The 17582-nt window shown below is 45.2% G+C and overlaps 1 long non-coding RNA gene across 1 annotated transcript in view; it reads left to right on the top strand.

The window, feature by feature from the left end:
* Positions 1–13978: 13978 nt before the first annotated feature.
* Positions 13979–17582, top strand: part of LOC123111806 (uncharacterized) — a 4391-nt gene continuing 787 nt past the window's right edge. The window contains exon 1 of the long non-coding RNA XR_006454753.1: positions 13979–17065. This is a non-coding gene — a long non-coding RNA (uncharacterized lncRNA). The remainder of the gene's footprint in view (positions 17066–17582) is intronic.

Here is a 17582-nt window from a genome sequence, read left to right as displayed (position 1 = left end):
ACATACTTTATCTCAGATATAAGAAAGCATAACTCATTATGTTGTCTTCCTTGTCCAACCTCAACTCTTTAGCATGTCATATTTTAGTGAGTGCTCCCAATCATAAAAGATGTCAATGATAATATATCTATATGTGAAACCTCTCTTTCCTTATTACTTCCTATTAATTGCAACGATGACCAAAGCTATAATTATCAACTCCCAACAACTTTAAATCATCATACTCTTTCTATGTGAAGTCATTACTTTTAATAAGATTAATATGAACGCGTTGATTCTTTTTATTCCTTTTCTTCTAATCACCCAAGATCATGGCAAAATACTCAAGCCCTTGACTCAACACTAATCTTTATTATATAGCTCACGGACTCGATTACAAAGAAGGATCATAAAGCAAAACTCAAAAATAGATCATGCCATGACTTTATTCTACTAAATCAAGATACTACTAATAGGATCGAACTAAGAAAAACGGTAAAGATAGGAGTTGTGATGGTGATACGATACCAGGGCACCTCCCCCAAGCTTGGTAGTTGCCAAGGGGAGTGCCCATACCCAAGTGATTATGTCTCCTTTTTTGTTGATGGTGGTGGAGGTGTTGTTGATGATGGAGCCGTTGCATTTTTCTTCTCTAGCTTGCGTCTAAGGCTAAATTTTTCCTCCCTCGGATCCTCATTCTCGAGCTCAAGTTTCATTATCTTTTTGCGTAGTGCTGCCTTGCTGTCCGGCAGGAAACGAGGTGGGATAGATTGGACCTTATGGAGGCTTGACTTCTTGAACTCCACATGCATATCACCAGGTTGAGGTAGGGGATAATCCTCTTCGTCGGAACTCGTTTCCTCCCTCCTCTTTGGATCATAGTCTTCTACTTCCTCTCTGGTTCAGCCATAATGCTCCACATCCCCATATACTTTTGGATTTGAAATATAATCAGCCATGTAGCTCTCTCCCTCCGAGTCTTGGGAAGACATCTTGCTCTAATCTGCAGCAGCAATAGCTCGAAACAAAAACATAGGAGATTTGCGTGATACGGGAGTCAAAACCTTCGGGAGTATGTATAATGAATTTTTACCGACCAAAATACGTATCGTGCAAGTAAACGGAGTCCGGAGGGCACACGAGGTGCTCACAAGGTAGGGGGGCGCGCCCAAGGGGGTAGGGCGCACCCTCCACCCTCGTGGAGGCCTCGTGTCCTCCCCGGACTGCTACTTATTTTTCTAGTTTTCTAAATATTCCAAAACAGAGAAATATTGCCTTAAAAATTGTTTTGGAGTCGGTTTACTTACCGTACCACATACCTATTCCTTTTCGGAGCCTGGAACGTTCTGGAAAGTGTCCTTTATGTGTTCGTCCGGGGTTACGGTTTCAATAATATTAGTTTCAACATTTATAGGATTACCTGAGATATAGTGTTTGATCCTTTGACCGTTTACCACCTTCGGATTTGTGCCTGCGAAGTTGTTAATTTTTATGGCACCGGAACGATAGACCTCCTCGATAACATAAGGACCTTCCCATTTGGAGAGAAGTTTTCCTGCAAAAAATCTTAAACGAGAGTTGTATAGAAATACATAATCACCTACGTTAAACTCACGTTTTTGTATCCTTTTGTCATGCCATCTTTTAACCTTTTCTTTAAATAACTTGGCATTTTCATAAGCTTGGGTTCTCCATTCATCAAGTGAGCTAATATCAAATAACCTCTTCTCACCGGCAAGTTTGAAATCATAGTTGAGCTCTTTAATAGCCCAGTATGCCTTATGTTCTAGTTCGAGAGGTAAGTGACATGCTTTTCCATAAACCATTTTATACGGAGACATACCCATAGGATTTTTGTATGCAGTTCTATAGGCCCATAATGCGTCATTCAATTTCTTGGACCAATTCTTCCTAGACCTATTAACAGTCTTTTGCAAAATTAATTTGAGCTCTCTATTGCTCAATTCTACCTGACCACTAGACTGCGGGTGATATGGAGATGCAATTCTATGATTAACGTCGTATTTAGCAAGCATCTTACGGAAAGCACCATGAATAAAGTGTGAACCACCATCAATCATTAAATATCTAGGGACTCCAAACCTCGGAAAAATAACTTCCTTAAGCATTTTAATAGAAGTGTTATGATCAACACTACTAGTTGGAATAGCTTCTACCCACTTAGTAACGTAATCAATAGCAACTAAAATATGAGTATATCCATTAGAGGCAGGAAAAGGTCCCATATAATCAAAGCCCCAAACATCAAATGGTTCAATAACAAGTGAATAATTCATAGGCATTTCTTGATGTCTACTAATATTACCAATTATTTGACATTCGTCGCAAGACAAAACAAACTTACGGGCATCCTTGAAGAGAGTAGGCCAATAAAAACCGGATTGCAATACCTTATGTGCAGTTCTATCTCTAGCGTGGTGTCCTCCATAAGCCTCGGAGTGACACTTGCGTAGGATATGTTCCTGTTCATGCGCAGGTACACAACGTCTAATAACACCATCTACTCCTTCCTTATAAAGATGTCGGTCATCCCAAAAGTAATGTCGCAAGTCATAGAAAAACTTTTTTTGTTGGTATGTGAAGCTAGGCGGTATAAATTTAGCAACAATATCATTAGCATAATCAGCATACCATGGAGTGCTACGAGAAGTACTTATGACATTTAATTGTTCATCAGGAAAGCTATCATTAATAGGTAGTGGGTCATCAAGAACATTATATAACCTAGATAAATTGTCTGCAACGGGGTTCTCAGCTCCTTTTCTATCAACAATATGTAAATCAAATTCTTGCAGAAGGAGAACCCATCTAATAAGTCTAGGTTTTGCGTCTTTATTTTCCATAAGATATTTAATAGCAGCATGATCTATGTGAATAGTTACTTTAGAATCAACAATATAGGGTCTAAATTTATCACAAGCAAATACAACTGCTAAAAGTTCCTTTTCGGTAGTAGCATAATTTATTTGAGCATTGTCTAGAGTCTTACTAGCATAATGGATAACATTCAATTTCTTATCAACTCTTTGCCCTAGAACAGCACCTACAGCATAATCACTAGCATCACACATAATTTCAAAAGGTAAATTCCAATCAGGTGGCTGAACAACAGGTGCAGAGACTAATGCTTTCTTAAGTATTTCAAATGCTTCTACACAATCATCATCAAAGACAAATGGTACATCTTTTTGTAATAAATTAGTCAGAGGCCGAGAGATTTTTGAGAAGTCCTTAATGAACCTCCTATAAAATCCGGCGTGACCAAGGAAACTTCTTATACCTTTGATGTCCTTGGGACATGGCATCTTTTCAATAGCATCAACCTTGGCTTTATCAACTTCAATACCTCTTTCAGAAACTTTGTACCCCAAGACAATACCTTCATTCACCATAAAGTGGCACTTTTCCCAATTCAAGACAAGATTAGTTTCTTCGCATCTCTGCAAAACTCGAGCAAGATTGCTCAAGCAATCATCAAAAGAGGAACCATAGACGGAAAAGTCATCCATGAAAACCTCACAAATTTTCTCACAGAAGTCAGAGAATATAGCCATCATGCATCTTTGAAAGGTAGCAGGTACACTACATAAACCGAAAGGCATACGTCTATAATCAAAAGTACCAAAAGGGCATGTAAAAGTAGTCTTTGATTGATCTTTAGCCGACACAGGTATTTGAGAAAAACCGGAATAACCATCTAGAAAGCAATATTGTGTATGTTTGCATAATCTTTCTAGCATTTGATCAATAAAAGGTAAGGGGTAATGATCTTTCTTGGTAGCCTTATTTAATTTGCGGAAATCAATTACCATCCTATAACCTGTGATAATTCTTTGCGGAATCAATTCATCTTTATCATTAGGGACAACAGTAATACCTCCCTTTTTAGGGACACAATGGACAGGACTTACCCACTGACTATCAGCAACGGGATAAATTATACCTGCCTCCAGAAGCTTGAGTATTTCTTTTCTTACCACTTCTTTCATTTTAGGATTCAAACGTCGTTGAGGATCACAAACTGGTTTGGCATCAGCTTCCAAATTTATTTTATGTTGACATAGAGTGGGACTGATGCCCTTAAGATCATCCAGAGTATATCCAATAGCGGCACGGTGCTTCTTTAGAGTTTTCAATAATATTTCTTCTTCATGCTCTGAAAGGTTAGCGCTAATAATGACAGGATATATTTTCTTTTCAGCAAGATAAGCATATTTAAGATTATCAGGCAACGGTTTAAGCTCAAACACGGGATCACCCTTGGGTGGAGGAGGATCCCCTAGGATTTCAACAGGCAAATTGTGTTGCAGAATAGGTTCCTGTTTAAAGAATACTTCATCTATTTCCCTTCTTTCATTCATGAACATATCATTTTCATGGTCTAGCAAATAGTGTTCTAAAGGATCACTAGGAGGTATGGCAATAGAAGAAAGACCAATAATTTCATCCTTACTAGGCAACTCTTCCTCACGATGTTGTTTACTAAATTTAGAGAAATTAAACTCATGAACCATATCATCCAAGCCAATAGTAACAACATCCTTTTCGCAATCTATCTTAGCATTAACAGTATTCAAGAAGGGTATACCAAATATAATAGGACAAAAGCTATCTTGTGGAGAACCAAGAACAAGAAAATCAGCGGGGTATTTAGTTTTCCCACACAAGACTTCAACATCTCTAACAATTCCTATTGGAGATATAGTATCTCTATTGGCAAGTTTAATTGTAACATCAATTTCCTCTAACTCAGCAGGCGCAATCTCATGCATAATTTCTTTGTATAAGTCAATGGGTATAACACTAGCACTAGCACCCATATCACATAAGCCATGATAACAATGATCTCCTATTTTAACAAAAATAACAGGCATGCCTACCACAGGTCTATGTTTATCTCTATCACAAGGTTTAGCAATTCTAGCAGCTTCACCAGAGAATTGGATAACATGCCCATCAATATTATCAGACAAGAGATCTTTAACAATAGCAATATTGGGTTCTACTTTGAATTGCTCAGGAGGTGTATAAGTTCTAGTATTGCTTTTACGAACAACAGTTGAAGCTTTAGCATGATCCTTCATTCTAACAGGGAAAGGTGGTTTCTCAACATAAGAAGTGGGAACAATGGGATCATTGTAAGTGACAGTCTTTTCTTCAACTTTAATAGGTGCAGCTACTTTTACTTCTATGTGAGGATGATATTTAAACCACTTCTCCTTGGAGAGATCAACATAAGTAGCAAAAGATTCACAGAAAGAAGCTACTATCTCAGAGTCAAGTCCATATTTAGTGCTAAACTTACGGAAAATATCGGTATCCATAAAAGATTTAACACAATCAAACTTAGGTGTCATACCTGACTCCTTACCTTCGTCGAGGTCCCAATCTTCACGTTTAATTCTATCCAATAAATTCCATCTAAATTCAATAGGCTTCATCATAAAAGAGCCAGCACAAGAGGTATCGAGCATGGTGCGATTGTTATCAGAAAGCCGAGCATAAAAACTTTGCATAATCACTCCTTTTGCGAGCTCATGATTGGGGCATGAATATAACATTGATTTAAGCCTCCCCCAAGCTTGAGTGATGCTTTCTCCTTCGCGAGGCCAAAAATTATATATATAATTGCGATCACGATGAACAAGATGCATAGGGTAATACTTTTAATGAAATTCCAGCTTCAATCTTTTATAGTTCCATGATCTCGTATCATCACATAGCCTATACCATGTCAATGCGTCTCCCTCCAAAGATAAAGGGAAAGCCTTCCTCTTAACAACATCATCGAGTATACCTGCAAGCTTAAATAATCCACAAATATCATCCACATAGCGTAGATGCTCGTCAGGATGCTTTGTTCCATCTCCTGCAAAAGTGTTAGCTAGCAGTTTTTCCATCATACCTGAAGGAATCTGAAAAGGAGTTTCATTTTCAGTAGGTTCAGTAGGTTCAGTAGGTTGAGGAGCAACTCTTGGCTTAACTGAACGGGGTGAAGATACTCCGAACAAGCCCCTCAGACAATTACTTTCCATAGTAACAAGTGACAGAAAATTTCAGCACACTAAATAAATTTTTCCTTACCAAATTCCACCTACCAAAGGCACTTCACTCCCCGGCAACGGCGCCAGAAAAGAGTCTTGATGACCCACAAGTATAGGGGGTCTATCGTAGTCCTTTCGATAAGTAAGAGTGTCGAACCCAATGAGGAGCAGAAGGAAATGATAATCGGTTTTCAGCAAGGTATTCTCTGCAAGTACTGAAATAAATGGTAACAGATAGTTTTGTGATAAGATGAATTGTAATGAGCAACAAGTAACAAAAGTAAATAAAGTGCAGCAAGGTGGCCCAATCCTTTTTGTAGCAAAGGACAAGCCCGGACAAACTCTTATAATAGGAAAAGCGCTCCCGAGGACACATGGGAATATTGTCAAGCTAGTTTTCATCACGCTCATATGATTCGCGTTCGGTACTTTGATAATTTGATATGTGGGTGGACCGGTGCTTGGGTACTGCCCTTACTTGGACAAGCATCCCACTTATGATTAACCTCTATTGCAAGCATCTGCAACTACAACAAAAGTATTAAGGTAAACCTAACCATAGCATGAAACATATGGATCCAAATCAGCCCCTTACGAAGCAACGCATAAACTAGGATTTAAGCTTCTGTCACTCTAGCAACCCATCATCTACTTATTACTTCCCAATGCCTTCCTCTAGGCCCAAATAATGGTGAAGTGTTATCTAGTCGACGTTCACATAACACCACTAGAGGTTAGACAACATACATCTTATCAAAATATCGAACGAATACCAAATTCACATGACTACTAATAGCAAGACTTCTCCCTTGTCCTCGAGAACAAACGTAACTACTCACAAAGCATATTCATGTTCATAATCAGAGGGGTAATAATGTGCATAAAGGATCTGAACATATGATCTCCACCAAATAAACCAACTAGCATCAACTACAAGGAGTAATCAACACTACTAGCAACCTACTAGCACCAATCCCGGACTTGGAGACAAGAATTGGATACAAGAGATGAACTAGGGTTTGGAGATGAGATGGTGTTGGTGAAGATGTTGATGGAGATTGCCCTCTCCCGATGAGAGGAGCGTTGGTGATGACGATGGTGATGATTTCCCCCTCCTGGAGGGAAGTGTCCCCGACAGAATAGCTCTACCGGAGCCCTAGATTGGTTCCGCCAAGGTTCCGCCTCGTGGCGGCGGAGTCTCGTCCCGAAAGGTTGCCTTCTATTTTTTTCTCATCGAAAGACTTCATATAGGAGAAGATGGACGTTGGAGAGCCACCAGGGGGCCCACGAGGTAGGGGGGCGCGCCCCCCACCCTCGTGAGCAGGGTGTGGGCCCCCTGGCCTTCATATTTGGCGACGATTTTTCTTTATTTATTTTAAGGTATTCCGTGGCGTTTTAGGACTTTTGGAGTTGCGCAGAATAGGCCTTCAATATTTGCTCCTTTTCCAGCCCAGAATTCCAACTGCCGGCATTCTCCCTTTTCATGTAAACCTTGTAAAATAAGAGAGAATAGCCATAAATATTGTAACATAACGTGAAATAACAGCCATAATGCGATATAAAAGCATGATGCAAAATGGACGTATTAGTATGCAGGAAATGAAAGTTCCCCTTTTCTCTTAATAAATTTCAAGCGATAAAATAGTGCTTGCATTTTTTATTAAAGCGAAAGCCTGCTCGCATTTTACTTATCTGGTGGCAGAGTTGCATCAATGCCGTGGAGAGGCTATTGTTGGTACTACCGAGTTATTTGACCGTGTTATCAATGCCCAATTTGCTGAAACGATGGCGTTGTTGAGAGGGTTCAACATGACCTCTAGTGTTGGGTATTCCAAGGTGATTGTGGACTCTGACTGCTTAGAATTGATTGAAGCATGTACTGGTAAGAGTGAGATTTTGGGCCCTAACACAGCCATCTTGGCTGATTGTTTTCACATAGTCGTTGGATTTCATCATTTGAGTTCAAGCATTGACCGTTGTCTAAGGGAATCAAATGGTTGGCACATTACCTGGCTAGGTTTTCTTATGATGCTAAACGTAGCGATGGCTGGTTAGATGATCCTCTACATTTCTTATAGGAAGTAGGCAGGAAATGCAACCGCCTCCACCTACGAGAAAAAAGGGCGTTAGGATTTCCTCATAAGGCTCCGCCGCCACCAGTTTCCCTCGCCTATGAATTCCTTCTAGTCCCGGTGAGGTGGGCGAAATCCGGTCTAGGTTTGTTTTGTGTAGTCTCTGGTTGCCCTAGATTTTGCTAGGGGTTAAGTCTAGGTGTCTGGCTGACGGTGGTGATGCAATGGCACTATCAACAACAAGGGATAAGACCTCGTCTTATCCTCGATCCGACAATGTTGTTTGGTGTCGGCTGAGAGCGTGCGGAGCTTCAATGAAGGCCGGGCATGAAGGAAGGAGATGATGTCATGGTATGTTCTTTTCTTCTTTGGTTGCTTCTCCCTCTGATGAAGCTCAACCAGATGGGGCTCCCATCAGAGAACTTGTGAGGCTTGTGCCTTCATCCCCTGTCTGACCAGAGTTGGGATTATCTTTTGGACCTCCTTGATCCGAGCTTCTTCGGGGCGGCGTTCTATCAAGATCATGATTGTAGGTGTCTTTTGTTCTACATCAACGACTTCGTTGCCGCAGCTTTTTCAAGCTCCTTTGTTTCAATAAGGTTGCTCCGGCAAGACGCGACAACAGCTATTGCTCACGGCGCGTGGTCGACTGATGCAGAAGGAAGACGGTGCTGAGTAGGCAGGAAATGAAAGGGCATCTTTTCTTTTCTGGAAAAATATAACTTTTTTTCTTTTTGAGAAAGAACGCAACTTTTTCTTCAAGCAATGGAAAATCCAAAATCGCCCGCCAAAAACGGCATGTGCGCGTTTAAAGCATCATCGATACGGACGGGGGACACCCTTGGCGAAACAGACGGGTTGCAAAAGAAAGAAATCAAAAAAAAGAAAGAAATCAACTCAGAACTGCCGCTTTTCCGATCACGCCACGAAACGGAGCCTAACCTTTACAACACCTTGATCCGAACCATGACACGTACGTCCTCTTCCCACCAACCGAGTCGGGCTTGATCCGTGTGGCCGGTGCACGCATATATACGCGCGCGCGCCCCCTCCCCTCGTGGCACACCCAGCGAGAAAAACCAACCATCGTCTTTGGAAGCCCCGCGCACGCACAGCACTAGCGAACGAACTCGAGGGATCGTCGCGATGACGGGGGAGGAGCAGACGGTGCTGGTGCGGTGCGCGGACCTCGCCAAGTTCGCGGTGCCGGCGTCGGTGGCGCAGCGGGCGGGGAGCGTCGCGGCGGCGCTGGAGGCGGGGCAGAGCGTGGTGGAGCTGCCGCGGGGGGTCTCCGGCAAGGGCCTCGCCACGGCGGTCGCCTACTACCAGGCCCGGGCCGAGGCGGAGGAGCGCGGCGCGGACGGTGGCGAGTTCGACGGCGAGTTCGTCCGCGGGCTGACGCACGACGCCGCCATCGACCTCATCTACGCCGCGCACCACCTCGGCGACGAGGCGCTCTTCAACCTCTTTGCAGGCTACAGGGCTAATTAGTTCATTATAAGTAGTTGGTTCTATAAGAGGCGCAGTGAAGCTTTTTACTTGATTAATTTGTGTGTTGATCGAGTGAAATTTTCCTTTTTTTTCTCCTTGTATCGACGATGCTATCTTATGATAATTATTATAACTAGTACAAATGCCCGTGCGTTGCAACGGGCGGAAAAAAAATCAAAAAACCTGTTATGTGTGCCATTACATGACATTTCATATATGTAGTTCCGATTTACATAGATAATAAGATGACACTATTATCGCTTTTTGAAGCATCAAGTGTGGACGTGAAAAAGCCACCTTAATGTCTTTCATCCGATGAAAGAGTAGTGGTGCGTGAAATAGTCTGTCAATCGGTTTTATTTTTTGCTTTTCAAAAAGACAAATACTAATTTGATTTTTGAAAAATTGAACAATTTATAATTTTTTATTTTTTATTAGAACTAAAACATGTTTAAAAGGCAAACATTTTTAACACATGATTTTTTAAAATATTATTAATATTTGTTAATTTTGTGAACAATTTTAAATGTTTTGAAAAGGGACATTTTTTGGGGGAATTTTGATAATTTTTTAAAAAGCGTGAATATATTAAAAGATGTGGATTTCTTGAAAGGGAAAACAAATTGAAACACTCTTTATCTTAAAAAACACACGGTGTCTGCGTTATGAACAAAAGATTGATGGTGTCCGCACCATGAAGCATGGAGTTGAGAAAGTTGTAGGGATGTCCTTCGTTTTCGCCTCCTTCAACTTAGCATTATCACTGGGTGGAAGAGTGGTGTATCTATTTTTAGTGGGATATACAGAGGGTCGAACTCATTTGCATCGATATCGAGACGTTTGTGGTAACTTTATCAATCTGAAGACCCGTCCGTTGAGTTTCTCTAGTGTGAGTGTGTATGTATGTTTGTGAGTGCCTACGTTTGTACTATGTTTTTTAAAAGAAGATTCTCTTTAGCCTTTGTATGCTACAATTTAATGCGCCATACGTTGCATGAAAGAAAAAAAGGATCGCATTTTTAGAAATTGATGAAGCCACATCCATGTCTTTGACGGCGTCTTCTTCTGCATTGCACTATCACTGAACAAAAGAATTGTGGTGCATTGAAATGGGATTGTTTATATAAAATTTGTTTGTTAATATTCAAAAGCAAACAGGTTTTGTATGTTTTTTTAGGAAATGATGGTTGTTTTTGGTTTGCAAGATTATATTTCGTTCCTTTTGTAAGCCATCCACGTATAATATGTTTAATTCTGACCCACTGATCTAAACCGCCTCTTCCTGCATGGGTCCGACAGCGCGCACGACTTATCCCCCGCCCCCTCGTTTCCCACCGCTGAAATCTTAGGGCGTGTTTGGTTGCCGTTTGCTACAGTGGCTGCATCGCATACACTTCTCAACCCAGTCTGGTTGAGGAAAAACATGCCCTAATACGTCATATGCAACTTGTTTGGTTGCCTGCATCTAGTGTCCCTGCATTAAGTAATACACAAGTGCATTTTGTTTGGTTGGCTGCATTGGCCCTAGCGGCACATGAACACGGCGTTTGGTTGCATACGGCGTACATGTTGTGCTTACCTTGTACCCTAGTTGGTGAGCTTACCCACAATGATCACACCTAGCACACCAACGCCACAACACAGCAATGGTGACGAACTGGGCGAAGATGATGAAGTTCTTCAGCTTCAGGCCAAACTGACGATCCACCTTAGCAGCTTCCACTTTGACAGCTCTAACCTTGGCACTGTCAACACTACTGCCTCCGTGCTTTCGCGCCTAGGCGGAGTAAGCTTGTTCTGCTGCCTGCCTAGTCTTGAACCCTCTATAGTTGCTGTTGCTATACGATGCCACTTGTGTATTGGCTTCTTCCCATGAACTATAAACCCCTGGAACCTCACCGATGAACACGGCCTACCACTTGTCCTAGCAATGCACAAGAGCAAGAGTTGAAGCAGCAAATCAATGGAGCACAAGTAGCAAGCACAGTAGTACACAAACAACAATGGAGCAGAAGAGAAGTAAAGCATGCATGATCATACGGCATAGCAAGTTCAACCTAGCACTACATTGGTGTTAACCTACCACCACATCCAAAAGAGGGTGTCGTCCTACCACCGCAAGTTCACCATCAGCGTGAGGGGCTAGTATATACCACCTCACCAAAATATACAGACCATTAAATAGTTTTTGAGCCCTAGCTACACAAAATGTACGTCGTCGTCGTCATCGTCGCCACCGCCATCGCCATCGGGGATCATGCACGCTCACAGGCAGCACTACTCTAGTAGTAGTGCTTGCCCAGCCAGCTCCTGAGCCACAGCACCCTGTGAGCGTCGTCCATGACAACGAACCCAACACCCTGGGCCTTGTTGTCAAGCAGGTGGCTGAGAGCTGCCATGAGAGCCTCATCGATGAAGCCACCCTGGGTCATGACAGCGCCATACAGGTCAGGGTGGACGTCCAGGGGCTTGCACTCCCTGATGGCTGTTGCCACCTCCTTCACCGCCTCAGTCATGCTGCAAAAGACATTGATCTCCTCCTCCATCGGGCCTCCTCTCTTCCTCTTCCTATCATGGACGGGGTCAAATGGCTTGTCGAAGGGCTTCGTAGTGGGCTTGTCAGGGCCATCAAGGACCTCAACGTCCGGTGTCCCAGGGAAGTCTGGCATGGGAGAACCAAGAGGCTCACCCGAGCCCATGGCATGCTTCCTAGTTGCCAGCCCGAAGGAGAAAATATGTTGCATCTGGCTGTAGTTCTGGATGGGTGTGTTGAGAAACTCAGCGTCCCTTGGGTGGTCCTAAGAATGAAACACAAGTTTTGCTAGTTGCGATTAGGAGTAGGCAATGGTGGACAGTATGAAAAGGAAGAGGGTTGTGAGCTAACCGCGACATGGTCGGCGTAGTGCTCTGCCTACATAACTATGGAGCAAGTGTTCTCATCCCATGAGGCACCGCTAAGGTCTCTCAGCTTGGACACTTGGATCCATCGACTTCTCCACTTCCTCAGGTGGTTGTACACCTGGGTGGCAGACACCTCTTGCCCACAGAACTCGAACGCCTGCTTCGCAACGGTGTTCAAGTGCACCTCCTTGAAGCCCTTGTCAGTCCTAACTCCACTAGAGATGAGCTCACACATCTTGTTCAGCACGAACGTGGACATGAACGGCTGCCATTTCATGTTTTTCGACCTACCATCCTTCTTTACATTTGCTGCTGCTAGCTTGATTGCAGTGGCAGCAGCAATAGGAGGAGTTGGCTCAACGAGCACTACTGGCACATAGAGGGAATCAGACTCAAACACCTCTGAATCAGGTGCCATCTCGGACATAGGCTACGAGTCCTCGACAAACGATGGAGCAAACTGGTTGTCAGACACGACAAGGGTCTGACTAAGATCTTGCGTCTGCGTGGTCATGTCCTACAATCTTAGCACACATTGACAGTGAGCATAGCACACAATATACTGGACAATCCATGAAAGCAGGAGCATACATGTACATCAGTATCATAGCAAGCACATGCTTCATCACTATCAAACTAAGCATACCAGACAATCTATGAGCAAGAACATACATCTACAACAAACAGCATGCTACAAATGGACCGCCAATAGCTACAAATCACATACCTAAGTATGATTCAACACAAGCACAAGGTTCAACTTCAAACTCTACTACTAATCTAGCCTACCACATGCTTGAACATCTAGCCCTACCATAAATTGCAACCGCAGCATAGCAACCAACCATATTAGCTCACAGATTAGACCACTAATCAACCATGCATCTAGATCAAACCCTAGCTGCAGCTCAGATCTAGCTAGAAGGAACAGAGAGAAAGGGGATTGAACTCACAGAGGCCATGGCTGCAGCTTGAGGACGAGGGGGAAGGTCGTGGAAAATGAATGCCGGCCGGTGAAGGAGCGCGGACCGCCGGCCGATGAAGATGTGCCGCTTCCCTGCTCCTCGGTCCCGATGCGCGTCGGCGGGAAAGCTCGAACGGAGGAAGAATGGTGGCGGTAGTTGGGGCGGTGAGGGAGGGGCTAAATAGGGGTGGACTCGGCGGGAGGTGAGCCGAAATCCTCCCGCCGATTTTTTGGCGACGCGGGCGAGCTCGCACCATCTCCCCTGCTCGCACGAGGGAAGAAGCGCGTCGCCCTCTCCTGCCTCGCCCGAGCTAGGCTCGCGAGCTACTGTCGATTTGTGCGTTTCCCCTGGGCCTAGCTTGGACGTGCTTTAAGTTTCGTGCGATGCGGGCCGCACAGTGAACGCAGGAAATCAAACGGGCCAAATTCTTCCTATGCGGGCCAGGCAGGGCCTAATGCGGGCAACCAAACACGCCCTTATCCTCTAGACTTCTCATCCTATTTCTTCCTCTTCCTCTATTCCCATCGTTCCCCTCTCATTTTCCTCATCTTCATTCGCCAACGCAACTGTGTCCACGGGAGACGCTGGAGACGATGCACAGCCGGGTCCTGCTGCAAAGCTTCCGTCGTCCGGGCACTCCGATGCTGCCGGAGAAGGCACTGTCGTGCTCGCTGTGCAAGCTACGGGTTTTGCAAGGCAGGGGCTCACCGCTGCTAGCCAGCACGAGCTGCTCGAAGGGCTGGGCAACAACACTGGTGACACCGTGTGTCACAACAGCCCCGACCTTTTTTTGTAAGGTGACCAGAAACATTGGTTGCTACAGCTTGAGGAGTGTAGTTGGTGCTCCAAGCCGACTACCTGCGGCTCTCCGTAGTTACTCACGCGACGCGGGAGTGCTATTTTGGTTGCTGGAGACGCTGTGCATGTGGGGATGGAAGTGATCTTGTGGTTCTGTCATCAGCGAATCTAATGGCCCAAATCATACTGTATTGACGAATTTTCTATTCCTCAAGGGGCTGTCGTCCTCTTGCTGATTGGATTTTGCTTCTTCCTTCTGTTCCCTTCCTCTGGTTCGTTGATGCCTCAAGCAACCACTGCCGATTGTGTGCTTATCGGATATCTGTAGTTGTTCCTTCATAGCCTCCCATTGAGTTTATTTCGTTTCTTCCTCTGCTTGTACGACCGCGCCTTCCCACTTCAGCAGCCCGCCACCCCGGCTTTCCTACCTTCGACCGCGTCTGAAGAGGAGCTGTAGCTATGCCACGAGCAGGCCATCCCAGCAGCTGTCGCTGCCCCTCTGTCCTCTCTCTCAGCTTTTTCCTTCTCCTTCTCTCTGTCACTAATCTTTGTTTTCTATATGGAAGGAAGTCGCCATGGAACGATCCCCGCTGCCTTGGAGCTCGCCCCGCGTTCGGCCCACCACCTCTCTGTCGGCCTCGACCTCCTCCGCCTCGATCCGTCCGCCCCGCCGCCGGATCCACGCCGGAGCTGCCGTGTCCGCCGCCCAGACCACCAATCAAGAGTCACCTCTTGCATGTCGTGCGGTCGGGAGGAGGGCGACCGAGAGGAGCACCCATTCATCTGCCGCATGGGCCGCCTTGGAGCTCGCCTTGCCTTCGGGCCGCCACCTCTCCGTCGGCCTCGTGCTCCTCCGCCTCGATCCATCCGCCACACCGCCGGATCCGCCGCCCAGATCACCAACCAAGTGCCGCCTCTTGCCTGTCCTGTGACCTGGTCAAATAACAAAACTGCAGGGTCCTTTTTGTAAGAACGAATCGTTTTTTGGGATTAGCCACTTTAAAATAGGACCGCGGGTGAATTTCAGAAATAGAGAGACCTTTTTATAAAGTTGTCGCGACGACGTACGACCAGAAACAGTATGTGCTATATATATATTCTATTCTAATCCCAGGATTAGAATAGTTATTCTGATCACGGACGGCTCTATATAAGGCGCGCGGAGGTCCTCCGGAACCCGAGGAGGAAAAAGAAAGAACACTCCCACTAGTCCACCGCCCCCTCCCCGATCCCCAACCTCCCCCGATCCAGCGCCATCTAGCTCTCGTCCCCTGCAACAACCGCCGCGCGGCCGACCCACCTTCCGACCACCGCCGCGGCACCATCCCAACCGACGCGCCGCCGTCCCGGCTCCTCACCACCTCCCCTTGAAGCGCCGCTCCGCCTCCCACCTGGATCCCCCTCGCTCTGGATCCCGTCTAGTCCCGCCTCCGCGCTTCGCCCCACTCGCAGCGGCGCCGCCGCCCTCGCCGAGCACCGTGCCACCGAAGCCACACGAGCTCGCGGTCTACTGAGCCTGAGATGGCATCGGCCGCCGCCGCGGCCGGTCATCGGAGGCCTCCGGGGCCGACGCACCCTGAACCACCAGCACGCGCCATGGATGCCCACACCAACGAAAGTCCGCACAGGAGGGCCTGGTAGCAGCACCTTCAATGGGGATTGGGCGCTACCTGCAGCTGAAGGAGGCATCAGCCTGCAGCTGGTGGGAGCATCGACCTGCAGCTCGCCGCGCACACCACTGCGACCCACTACCACCGCGGCCCACCACCTACAGCCGGCGCCGTAGCACCTAGGCCATTCAACTATGCCACTCAGGCCGTTCAACCCCCACACCGTGCTCCTCGTGGATGACCCCCGTCATCATTGACTCCATTCACTTCCTTCCGCTGTATGCGGCCAGCTCTATGAGGTACTCGCCTGTACTCTGTCTAGGGGAACGTTGTGAGCTCGTCAGGCTATGGCTGCTTCTCTGCTGGTATATACTTCTCTGTTGTTCATCTTAGTAGATGTTAAAAAAAGAATCCTTAACAATTGGGTCTGCATCTGCATTAAAGAGAGTCCCTTCAGAGTTTTGATTCGTTAGTTCATTTCATATCATTTAAAAAGAATTAACCGTGTAGAATGTGAGGAATTGAGATTAGAGTTCATTTTTTTCCTGAAAAAATAGGACATTTTTTATCTCAGCATGCTTACCATATTTACAGAGAATAGACAATGTTTTACCATGTTTCTTGGTTATCAAAATAAGTGTTCTCCATCGTTTTCATGAATGGCTTAAATGATGAAAAACATGTTGTACTCCCTTCCGGTGCTATGTGTGTGGAAGATCATCTCTGTGCCTCACCTGTCTTGTTCTTCTGCTCTCTAAGATACTATCTTAAGCTTGTATAGCTTGTCAGACCAAATAAAAAACGTACTAATCTGAAGTTCAAAGATGATAAAAAAAGAAGATGTGGGGATCTAGGATCTAGTGGTTTCCAGTAAGGTAAGTTGAAGCAAAAATTCTGCTTTGATTTCAAAGTTGTGAAGTATCAGACTAGAACATTTGTTATCTCATAATGCATAGTTGCATACAGTAAGTTACAACACGCCTCTGAACATTACTTTCTCAGCCGCAGCCATGGGCCTTTGCCCTGATGTACAGACTCGGATGACCTCCCGGCACTGTACCTCCGGCCTGCGACCTCCCCTTCTACCACGTCTCCACCGCCCACCACCGCTGCTACCTCCCGGTCATATGAAACGGGGGTGCCGCAGTCTAAATTGTGCCACACCAGCAGGACGGCTCGTCCAGGTTGTGCCATTCGCCCTTCTTCCAGCAGTAGTTAGCATGGCTAGCAAGGTAATGCTAGCACAACTCATCTTCCACTATCATGGCGAGATGTCTGTGCGTGTGCACACATCTTAATCAAATCTTACTCTGTGATTTATATGGCGCCACTACATAATCAGTTGAGATTAGATGTAACATTATTTGTGGAAAATGGCAGCGGATGGATAGGCTCATTGTGTGTGTCTCTGGATGTATCACTGGGAGTGTAATATATTACAGTCCAAATGTTTGATTTTCAGCAGGCCAATGTGTTCATTGACCAATTTTGTGCATTGTAAAAACAGTAGGTAATGTTTATGAATCTGGCTAATGTGTTGATGAACCAATTTAGTAGGATGTAGTGTTTGCTACAAACATGGCTAGCTGGGTACTACAGGGGTATTTTAACTTGACTAAAATTCCTCATTGTGTGTGTTGCAGTGATGATGAGGATGCACCACTCTGCCTTCCGTATTCTGTTTAGTAGCAGCAGTCCCCT

Source organism: Triticum aestivum, chromosome 5B (assembly GCF_018294505.1).
Source record: "Triticum aestivum cultivar Chinese Spring chromosome 5B, IWGSC CS RefSeq v2.1, whole genome shotgun sequence".
Classification (NCBI taxonomy): Eukaryota; Viridiplantae; Streptophyta; class Magnoliopsida; order Poales; family Poaceae; genus Triticum; species Triticum aestivum.
This window is presented reverse-complemented; position numbering and strand designations above follow the sequence as displayed.